The sequence below is a fragment of the Poecilia reticulata genome, chromosome 10, assembly GCF_904066995.2.
Source record: "Poecilia reticulata chromosome 10, P_reticulata-male-v2, whole genome shotgun sequence".
NCBI lineage: Eukaryota > Metazoa > Chordata > Actinopteri > Cyprinodontiformes > Poeciliidae > Poecilia > Poecilia reticulata.
The window spans coordinates 2,663,683-2,675,525 of record NC_088839.1 but is presented as its reverse complement, the minus strand read 5'-3'; the positions used below and the strand labels follow the sequence as shown (position 1 = coordinate 2,675,525).

Genomic DNA, 11,843 nt, shown 5'->3' with positions numbered 1-11,843 from the left:
AGCTAGAAAAGCTAATTAAGTCTAAAATAGCGTCTCAATGCTAAACATGCAGCAACACTAATGCTAATGTCAGCATCTACAGTCATATTTCTAGAGAAGTTCCATGAATGATCAGGAGTTCCTCAAACTCTGGAAAGATGAATGGATAGAACAACACTTTGGTCCTTTCTCATGGTGACAGATTAAAACAATAATTATCCTTATTATTCAACGTGTATGTCTGTTTATTCAATAAACAGTAAAAAAGTTTTTTTGAATTTAAAATGTTGCCAACATATTGTTTACAAGTATAATGTGATTATTTGTGATTAATTCATTACAGACCCTGCAATTAACTTGATTAATTATTTTTAATCAAATCCCACCACATGGTATGTATGATACATATGATGTATCATAGGTACATCAAAACATTGACATAAGGTTTTGATTCATTAAAATAGCAGGTGAAAACCTTTTTTAAACTTGTCTTTTCCTGATAAAACATTTTTATAGTGTGTTTATACTTAGTTTTTAATATATTTTTTTTATTTAAATCATGTTTTTGTACACTGTTATTTTGAAGCACTATGATTTTTATCTGAGAAAGCTTCTTTATAAATAAAATCTACTCAAGCCTTGTGGCAGCAGGTCCATCAAAATGATGGCATTGAGGATGTGAGACAAGGAGAGCCCACAGACAGTTAAGCTATTCAGTATATAAGTAATCAACTGAAGGATCTGAACAATACTTATGTCAAGTAGCTTTTTATTCTATGTTCAGCATTACGCAGGTTGAGTGAGTCCTGTATCCGTTTTGCTTTACTGTTTGTCCTTCTTGTATCAAAGAAATAGAAAATGAGAAAGATGTTGATGCAAGTGAATAAAGGGAATGTTGTGATGGTAGTGAGGAGGATGAGCAGAGGACAGAGGGAGGCTGAGGACGTCTGAGCAGTGCTGACAGTCTGTCAATATAGAGGCTCATATAAATTGTTCTGTAACATAACAGAAATATGTTCGATGTAATTCAGTTTATTTATACAGCGCAAATGCGTAACAAATGTCACCTTGAGGCACTTTATAAACAAAGTGATTTCAATTCAGTCATACGTACATTTAAATTAATTCTAGTTATCAAACAGTGCATTAAGCTCAGATCATTAATCATATCAGCTAAAGAAGTTTTCTATCCAGGAAACTCAGTAGATTGGATCAAATTGTTGCGTTGCAGCATTGACTCCTGCAGCAACATATGCAGGAAGGGATATTAAGGGCTGTTGGCAGGAAAGATCTCCTGTAGCCATCTGTATTACAGCTAATCTGAAGAAGCCCCTGACTGAAGACATTCTGTTTTTCTAAGATGGTATAACAAAAACAATCAGGGTTGTTCATATTTTTTTTATTTTATTTTATGAAGAATCCTTCTTTTCATCATCATTTCCAAAGGTTTCACATGAGTAACTATAATCTATTTGCAGAGGCCAAGACAGTTTGCAAATTCTCTCTCATAATGTGACCAGTCCATTTGGGCTGCACAGTGGAGCAGTTGTAATATTTTGGAAGTCAGATTTTAGAATAAAATCTGCTTGAACAACTCTGGTGGATCTAAAACAGGCAGCATAGACGTCTCCATCCAACCTGGATTAGCAAGAGAAGAACCGCAGCAGAGAACGGCTCAAACTGCCTGAAGTCTCAGCTGCTGGCATCAGACTCCAAAAGACTTCAACCCGTAGTTGCTGCCAAAGTTGGATCAACAAACTATAAACCAAACAATGACAATACTTATGTAAATTTGATTTCTTGGTTTTAATAAATTTGACATTGTCATACTGAGGCATTATCATCATAAAATGTTTTATTGTGGAGCTTTGAGGAAAGAAATTAATTTAATACAATTTGGAATAAGGTTATAACATAAAAAAATGGTAAAAGTAAAGCAGTTAATATTTTTTGGATTGACTGTATATTATGCATACCGTACACTTTATTGATCCTGAATACCAGCATAAAGAGGTTTCCTCTGCAGTCGGAGTCATGCACACATTACCATGTGGAGTCAGCTGTTGGTGGGCCGAGGGTGATATGTGGCCATTCTCCCCTGCAGACCCTTCATGTTTGTTAGCATCGTGGGTCTTGGAGATGGGAAACAACCTGCCACCTCCAGCTGCTGTGGTGGGAGATCAGTGACAAGCTTTCTGATTCAAGGTCAGCTCTCAGGTTTCACACCTGGCCTCTGAGCTTCCCTTCTGCTCCTTTGGCATGTTCCGGCAATAACACAAATTGTTCTCCACCTGTGTTTTCATCATGAGGGCATTTAACCAAATGCAAATGAATTTTTTTCATTATTACCATTTTTGACAGTTTAATAAACAGTTTTCATGAATAACCTTTAATATTGAGCATGCTCACTCCATGCAGCCCCTTCAAGCTGCTCCTTCAGCACTTCTAATATTTACATTCAGAAGGACATTCTGTTATTTTGAAATAATAAATGCAGAAATCCAGAAAAGTTTCCAGATGGACTGCGATCTGCTGGACATTGTGGTAATTAAATCTTAATTCAAGCTGTTCTTGTTGCACAGAGGCTTCAAAATGGACCAAACTCCAGCTTAACCCTCCTGTTATGTTCGTTTCTGAGGTATAGCAATAATGTTCGTGGGTCAATTTGACCCGGGGAGAGTTTTATCATGCAATAGTGTCAGGAACCAAAAAATTCCTCCAAAACATTTTTTTTATCTGATTATTAACTTTAATACTAACCATCTCAATCAAAATTTGTGCAATTATGTTTTTTATTTCTCAGATATTAAGGATTAATGACGACAACTTACTCAATTACTCATTTGGACATAAAAAATGGGATTTACATTTTTTATGTCCACTGAAAAAAACCTAGACACAAAAAACAATAATTTCCTTGAAAGTGATCTTTGGTAAAATTTTTTATATTACATTTAATTTTTTTTTTCAAAGGGTGATCTTTATAATTGAATTTGAGACACACATACTGTTCCAGGTCAAATTGACCCGCCAATTAAAATCAAGATAAATGAGTCATGCAGAGAGTATTTATGTTCCCCTCCACTTCTACTGAGTGTCACTCAGTGTGGGTGGAGTTTACCCACGGGGACAGAAAAGGTTCCCGTCAAAAGTTGTATGAACACCTGCTTTCTCACAGTTCATTGTGAAGTAAAGAGAGCAGGGAGAAAGTGGGTTTGTGTGTGTCTGCGTGTGTGTGTGTGTGTGTGTGTGTGTGGTGTGTTGTGTTGTGTTTGTGTGTGTGTGGTGAAATAAGGTTCATAGCTGTAAGGAAACAAATAGAATTGGACATTTTTAATCTTTTTTTGCACTTTAACGTGACTGCCGGGTCAAATTGACCCGAACAGTATCGATGTAACAAGTAGACGCAGGGGGGGCTGCAAATGTGTAAAATGAATAAATTTTCAATTTATATGTAGAGTTCACCTATTAAGACAAATAGAAAAAGTTTCATGCAATAAAAATACTTGCAACTATTTTTAAAATATTTTTAAACTTTGAAACGGGTCAATTTGACCCGCAACATAATAGGAGGGTTAATATGTGTTTCTTAAAGTTTCTTCTGAAGTTGAGAATAAATTTGGTTTAGACTAATTTTCAAACGTTGTATTGAAATGATCTACTCTTTGGCAGATTTTTGGCAGGTAGGACAAGAGTAAATAAGACAGACTTGTCAGTGTTCCTGCAACAACATAACAATACAAACATATCATAAAATAAATCTAATAAAATGTATTTTAATATAAATTTGTATTACAAGTGACTGCAAACATTTATTTAGTGAGGAGGAAACTATTTTTACAGAATGTCAGAGATGCCGTGGTAGATTTGATAACATGAACATACTCTATCTCACCATGCTCATGACTTGCTTTCATTTTTTTCTATATTTTGTATTAGAACATTCTTAGGTTGGGACAGAGTGCAAAGAATCAGTTGTCAGAGATTCTGTTCTCCAAGGTGAGTAAATGGATTTTATTTCTGGCTGCTTTGTTTAACCTCTGTGTCTCTGACATGTTACTACTACGACACCAATACTTGGCTCGCTGTGTTTTCACTTGAAAAGTATTTAACTAAATGCAAATGAGTTGTTGATTTTCATCTTTGACAGCTCATTCTACTTCTTTCTGTAGCTAACTTACAAAAAACAAGTAGTGGTTTGTCTCTTGATATGACATCCACAATTTATATTGATTTTAAAAGAAAGTAAGTCACACTTACAACAAAATCTAATTTAGAAAAACATGATATACAGTTTATATACACATTCACAGAAATAATGAAATACTTAATGGAAAAGCCTGTGAGTGTTTCTTCTGTATGTAGAAACTAGTTCCATTGTATCACAGGTGTGATTTTGACAGACATGCCTTCTTCAGCTCCTCACATCTTCCACCACTATGTCTGGAAATGAGCTTTATTTTTCTTTCTCTGAAAACAGCTGAGTTTTCTTGGCTTTGTGTTTTTGAGATGATTGTCTTGTTGGTAAATGGACCGTCTTGTTATCTTCGGAGTTTTATAAAAATGTCTCACTACATTTCTACATTCATTCTGCCTCCAATTGTATGAAATTTGCTACTATCATTATACTAAAAAACAACTGCAACATCACGGTTTTCCCAAGCTCCTAATGTCACTGTGGGTATGGCATTTCAACATTGTCACTCTAAGAAGCACATTTTCCTAACAAATACTATGTTGTGAGTTGTGAGCTCCTTATGGGGCCCAAAAGCCTGGACCCCATAACAAGTGTTGTTTTAAGGTTAGAAGTTAGGCTTAGGGTTTGGCATGTACTGCTGTTGGATAGATTTAGGGTAAGGCTCAGGGTTATTATACAGAAATGAATGAAAAATTAATGGAAGTCAATGCAAATTCTCTGTGTTGACATGTTGTGTGGGTGGGTCTGTGTGTGTATATGTGAACCAGGTTTTTATATATGTGGGGAAATATTTCTGTCTACATTGTGTGGTTGTGGGGACAAATCCTGGTCCCCATGAGTGGAAATGCTGTTTTTGGGTTAGGGGTTAGGTATGTGATGGGTAGGGTCAGGCTGTAGGAAATGAATGGAAGTCAATATAAAGTTCCCACAAGACACAGAAACACGACTACACTCTTAGAAATGGCTGTAAATTTACTGCGGAATTCCAGCAGTAACATACTGTTATTCCAAAATACGGTAGGATATTATCAATTTGATGTCTTCTTCTCTTGTCACAATCAAGACTGACGACTGGCAGTAAACTACCGCAAAATAATTGTACAATACAGTTTTTTTCCTAGGCAAGACATTTTACTTGTATTTGCATCTTAGAGAACCAGCATTTAAAGACAATATTAAACGGAAAGAAAAAAATACTTTCCATAATAAATCTTTTAGGGAATGAATCAAAATCTTCAGAACATAATCAAAAATGTTAGATTACCAGTGTTGGTGTTGTATGTTAAAAATACAATGTTAATTATACACGTCTTTAGTCAAATTTAAAGACAGATTTGTCAGTTTCCCTAAAAAGATGGTGTTTGATAAAGAGTTGCTCCCACAATCGCAACATATCTGTGACATCACGTGTTTGCCCTGGAGACAGCAGTATGGCGTCTTGTTTGGATCTTATCATAACAAGGTAAGTTCCCCAAATCTATTAAAACATGCTCTTTTTGTTCTCTCTTTAATGTATTTATGTAATGTAATGGTGATGTATTGTCTCAATGTTTGTAACTCCCTGGCGGATATTATACCACAATGTATGCTGCGTTTATACTGTTATGTATTCTGTATCTCAATAAAGATCTATTAAAAAAAGTAAGTTCCATGTTAAGACCATCATGTTTTTGATTTTGATTATTTTTTATGAATGCATTAACTTTCTGTTTGTGCAAGAGTATCAACTTATGCTTAACGTAAGTTTATTTGTTTGGATGTTGCGGTACGACTGTTCAGTAGAGAGGTGCTCAAGTCCAGTCCCTGAGACCTGCTATCCTGCAACTTTCAGATGCTTCCCTGTGCCAATTAACACACCTGAATCAAATGAAAGGCTGGTTAGCAGGTCTGTTGGAGTAAAGATACATCGAAAAGTTTCAGGACGGTAGCTCTCGAGGACTATACATGAGCACCCTTGGTTTATTATTTTTGTTAGCAGATAAAGCTAGCTAAGCAGGTGTAGCACGGGGTGTCGGTGGTTAAACAAACATTAAAACTGTCAGAAAGGCAGTTTGAGTTAATAGTACAGTAAGTTTTCGGCTATAGACGGCATAATGGGGAGAGTGGCTGTGCTGGACTGGTGGTTTGATCTATGCTATCAAAGCTAAGCCAAAATGTTTTTGTCTTTATAAATAATAATGATAATAAATAATATATTGGCCGACTCTTCTTTTTTTCTTCATTAGTATGTCATGTTGGTGACTGAAGCCTGTTATGATGACTTCTACAGGGTAAACCAGGTGGACAAAGTATTTTGGTGGGTCTGGTTAGTTTTGCTCACTTCTCTTCAAAATGTTTATTTATTATCCTAATGTGTCTGCTATTCATCCTGTTGTTCCTCCAGGTTGGAAAAACCAGGCATTCTTCTGTTGGTTCATGTGCTTCGTCCTACATCCAAAGGCCACAAGAAGAATCCAAAACAGCTCATGTCAAACTGTGGACCATGTTTTCAGATATGTGTAGGTATGTGGTTATTCTAATGATCCTACTTATTTGTAGAAGCACTTTCTCATTGGCTTTGTTTGCTATCTGAATGTAGCTGTGCTGTATTTATTAATGTATTTAATAATTTTTATTATTCGTCTTCTTATCATTATGTCAAAGATGCAAGCCAGTGTTGAAGCCTTCCTCATTGCCGTGCAACTAGGACAGCCCTTCCTCCTGCATGTTGGTGAAAACAAGACTTTGGAGTTCATTCAACGGTAAAACCATTCCTATGATTTTTTTACAATGAGCAAAATACAATGACATTATTTAAAAGTTTTAAAGCAAGTTATGATTAACATTTGACAAAGGTGGTGATGTTTTCTCTTTACGTAATTAAAAACAGCTTTATTTATATATTCTACCGGCTGTATTCAGAATGCCACACTATTTATATTCTCGGGAATTTTCCCATTTTTGATTTTGTTTTTTAGTCGCTTCATTGGGATTAACCCAGAAAGGGGCACAAAAGTCGGTCATGGGAAGATGGTATCCAAAAAGACAGGAAAGACCATTCAAAAGAAAAAGTGACAGTCAATGTTCAGGTTTCCACCCTCATCAAAAACCTGATGGACTTTGAGTGGCATCTCATTCAGGTTAGTTGTTGTTCTTTTCTTTTCTTTGAAATATTTCTGTTTCCATATTATTTAGGATCTAAATTGTATTGTCTTTTCTTTTTCCATGTTGGACGGTGCCTTCATCTGCATCTAATAAATTAAGTGCCACTTGGACTCTTGAAAACCATTAGTAGTTCACATTTTAAAACTAGAATTCCACATTATTTCAACCATGTTGAATTTTAGATTTTGGAAGTCCTTTTTCATTGATTTGCTTAATGATAACCAAGGCATGGATATTTCTTTTAGAACTGTGTTTTTATGTTCATAAGATTGTAGAAATTAATGAGTTAAATCCAGTTTATGTCGCTGTAAACTGAAAGTCTTCATTTTTTATTCCAGTGTTGGTGAAACTATATATTGACTTTGAAGACCTATTTTTTTACCAGTTCTCAGAGGAATAGTTATGTTATTCGTTTTGAATGTTTGAGTATACTGGAAATATATGTGGTTTGAGTTATAGTGGTGCCTTTAAATAAAAATTCTGTAGATTATGCATTTTAGAACCGCACCAATTGTAGCAATTCTAAGAAGCTTACACTGGGTTAGGTATTAATGTTCTATGGTAAAACTAAGACTGTACTTTATAAAGTAGCATTACAGTTTTCTTGGTAGTAGCTTACTCATAAAGTGAATGCAGTAGTAAAACTAAATTCACAGTAAAAATACTGGAACACCAGTATTTGAAGGTATATTTACTTTCACCACTGTATTTTGCAGTGGCCAACAGGTACAAACACCCAGCAAAGACGAGAAAAACACATGCAACAAAAAAGAGATGCCAACAAAAAATGCTGAAAACAGAAGTGATCCAGACCACTAGGGGGAGTCGAACAAAGAACAGCTGTGTCCAAAGTCAGGTTTTGCATCTTTGGGTCCTCGACGACCAGAAGAGAAGCTGTAGCTTACTTTATTTTTTTTAGCTGTAGCTTTCAGCTATCTGCTTAGCCTCTACCGTGGCGTTATGTTGCTTGGTAACCGTGACAACCTTTTGTAATAAAGGCTGTTGCATATTTAAAAAATCTGTTAGTCTGATTCTAAAATGTCCAAATACGTATGGCACATTTACATAAGGAATGTAAGCAAAGAATCCCTTTTCAAATACTCTTCAAATCTCAGGTAAGACAATACAGTTTAATAAAACTATTATGTTTTTAGGCTTAACTTTAATCAGTCAAACCGATTTGCTCAGCAATAAATGAAATATTTTAGTGAACCAAAATATTCCAACTAGATGTTACCTGACTTAATATCTGTTTTTAACTGTCATTTGGGAAAGCCTAAATGAGTCAGGTGTTCTCCCTTGGTATGCTAAACCTGGACAAGCTGGCAGCAGGCGAGGGGAGCTGCGTGTTAATACAGCGGGAGCTGACGTCACCGAAAACGTCGGACAGATATTGCAATTAAGTGATGCACTGATGAACCGAGCAGAAATGTGAGATTTATACATCTACATTCTCGCCTACAAACATTGTTTAAATCATGTTGTGTCACGGCTGCTAAGCAACATAACGCCGAGGTGTAGGCTAGGCAGCTAGCTGAAGGCTACAGCTTCTCTGCAATGTTCTCTGCCTTCGCAGGACGCCTCTTCCGTAGACCGGGTCATTTCTCAAGCCCATGAAAGAATGAGCTTGAAAGGATGCAGACCCTGAATTTGGACACAAAGCTCTAGTGGTCTGTAACACTTATTTTTATATATATTTTTTTGCATCTCTTTTTTGTTTGCATCTTTTCTTTGTTTGCTGCGCGTTTGCACCTGTCGACCACCGTAGTATTTTAACGATTCTGTATTAGTTCTGCTGGGGTCCATATGGTTATGTGTATTTGTTATAAGTTCCATTGTGATCACTGTTATGTGTCGAGTGTTATGGGTTCCCCTATCTGACTCTGCTGATTTCCACTCACATGTGATGGACCTGTCATGTGGGCGAAGGGATCAGGGGAGCGGGATCTGACAACACCGGAAGAGCGGAGAGTTCAGTGTGTGTTAGCAGTGAAGCTATTCAGTTGAGTGTAATGATTTGTTAGAGGCGCAGCTGCAGCCTAAGGAATAGCAGCTCGCTCTTATTTCTAATAAATCCTGTTGGCGGTACTACATCTGCGGTGTGTTGGCGTCATTACAGTATTTAACACTTTTAAAGGTAATTACAGGATTGAAAAGGTACATTTCCAGTAAAATACTGGCATCTACAGATGCCAGCTTTTTTTTAAGCGTTTATCTGAAAGAACGGTGAAAAAGAAAAAAAACTGGCGTCTGTAGGTACCAGCATTTTTTTTTATCGTTCTTTCAGAAAAACGGTAGATTACCATTCTTTCAAAAGAACGGTAAACTAATGGCAGCTATAGACGCCTGTATTTTACCGTTCTTTAAAAAAACGGTAAACTACTGGCAGCTACAGAAGCGAGTATTTTACTGTTCTTTTAAAAAACGGTAAACTACTGGCAAATGGTTTTACAGCAGCGGATGTGGTGCTGTACAGAAGTAACGGATATCTCCTTCTCATCCAAAGGGAAGAGTGGGGGCTGATAACTTAAGAAGATTTCGAAAGGAGACAGACCAGTAGCAGATGAAGTGAAAGAATTGTGAGCATACTCGACCTAGGGGAGAAATTTTCTCCAGTCAGATGGGTTGGTCGAGGTGAGGCATCTGAGGGTCGACTCCAGCTCCTGGTTCATGCGTTCAATCTGTCCATTTGACTGAGGATGATAACCAGATGTTAAACAAACTTTGGCCTCGAGGGCCGCACAAAAGAGTTTCCATACCTGGGCTGTAAACTGAGGTCCACGATCAGACAATATTTCCTTAGGAATCCCATGTAGTCTGAAAACATGTTTAACCAGGAGCTGGGCTGTTTGAAAAGCTGATGGAAGTTTTCTTAGTGGGACCAAATGACAGGCCTTGGAGAATCGGTTGACAATAGTAAGAATATTGGTCATGCCCTTAGATACTGGGAGTCCGGTAACAAAGTCTATAGCAATGTGCGACCACAGACGTTTGGTTGTGGGAAACGGTTGTAGCAGGCCGGTAGGAGGTTGGTGAGATGGTCTGTTACGGCCGCAAACTGGGCAGGCCAAGACATACTCCTTAATATCTTTGTAACTGGAAGGCCACCAGAACCGGCATGAAATGAGAGCAACAGTTCTACTAACACCAGGATGGGCTGAGAATTTAGTGGAGTGCATCCAATTTAGCAATCGAGGTCTGATGGATGTGGGGACGTACATCTTGTTAGGGGGACCAGTGCCTGGGATGACTGAGCCTGCTTAATAAGATCCTCTATTTTCCAAGTAACCGTGGCAACGGAGCAACTAGAGGGCAAGATCGTGGCTGGAGCCTCATCTGAATCATCAGCTGAATACAATCGGGACAGAGCATCAGGTTTAATGTTTCTTGAACCTGGTCGGTATGAGATGAATAAATTAAACCGGGAGAAAAACAATGACCAACGAGATTGACGTGGATTGAATCTTTTAGCCGTTTTCAGGTATGAAAGGTTCTTATGATCTGACCAGACTAATACCGGGTGTTGAGCGCCCTGTAGCCAGTGCCGCCATTCCTCCAGGGCCAGTTTTATCACGAGGAGTTCGCGATCTCCAACATCATAGTTCCTCTCAGCTGGGGACAACCTACGAGAGAAAAACGCACATGGGTGAGTTTTGTGGTCTGAATCTGAGAACTGTGAAAGACTGCTCCAACCCCAGAATCCGATGCATCAACTTCCAAGATGAACTGTTTAGAGGGGTCTGGTTGAATGAGGACCGGAGCATGAGCAAAGAGCATCTTAAGTCGGGTGAATGCTGCGTCAGCTTCAGGTGTCCATGTAAAGGTGGTTTTGATAGAGCGGTGAGAGGCTGGGCAGTCTGGCTATAGTTTTTATTGAAACGGCGGTAGAAGTTGGCGAACCCGAGGAATCTCTGGAGTTGTTTTCCAGTCTCGGGCACCGGCCACTCTATGACTGCTTTGATCTTTTCGTCAAAGGGCCTATTCTGTCCGCCCTCTAGAATAAATCCCAGAAAGCTTACTGAGGATTGGTGAAATTCACACTTTCCTGCCTTGACAAAAAGTTTATATTCTAGAAGGCGTTGCAAAACCAGGCGGACGTGTTTCTGATGTTCAGGATGGCTTTTTGAATAAATCAGAATATCATCAAGATAAACGAAAACGAATATGTTCATGAAATCCTTGAGGACATCATTTACCAGGGCTTGAAAACAGGCGGGTGCGTTAGACAAGCCAAACGGCATCACAAGATATTCAAAATGGCCCAGGGGAGTCTTGAACGCAGTCTTCCCCTTCACGAATTCGGAGGAGATTATATGCATTTCTTAGATCTAGCTTGGTGAAAATGGTGGCTCCCTGCACAGGTTCAAATGCGGAGGACAGAAGAGGTAAGGGGTAGGGACTCATTTATATATTTATCCATTGTTTCCCTCTCTGGTTTAGAAATATTACAAAGACGGCTGTTAGGGAGAGGCGCCCCGGGAAGAAGGTCGATGGCACAATCATATGGTCCTTGAGGTGGGAG

At 38.0% G+C, this 11,843-nt stretch overlaps 1 long non-coding RNA gene across 2 annotated transcripts; it reads left to right on the top strand.

The window, feature by feature from the left end:
• The first annotated feature begins 870 nt into the window (after positions 1-870).
• LOC145553189 (uncharacterized) lies at positions 871-9,414 on the top strand. Of its 2 annotated transcripts, none has more exons than XR_014089459.1 (5): positions 871-6,473; positions 6,561-6,679; positions 6,832-6,918; positions 7,135-7,296; positions 7,421-9,414. It is a non-coding gene; the product is annotated as an uncharacterized LOC145553189 (long non-coding RNA). The 2 variants fall into 2 exon arrangements; XR_014089458.1 differs by having other exon boundaries at positions 6,828-6,918.
• Positions 9,415-11,843: the final 2,429 nt, after the last annotated feature.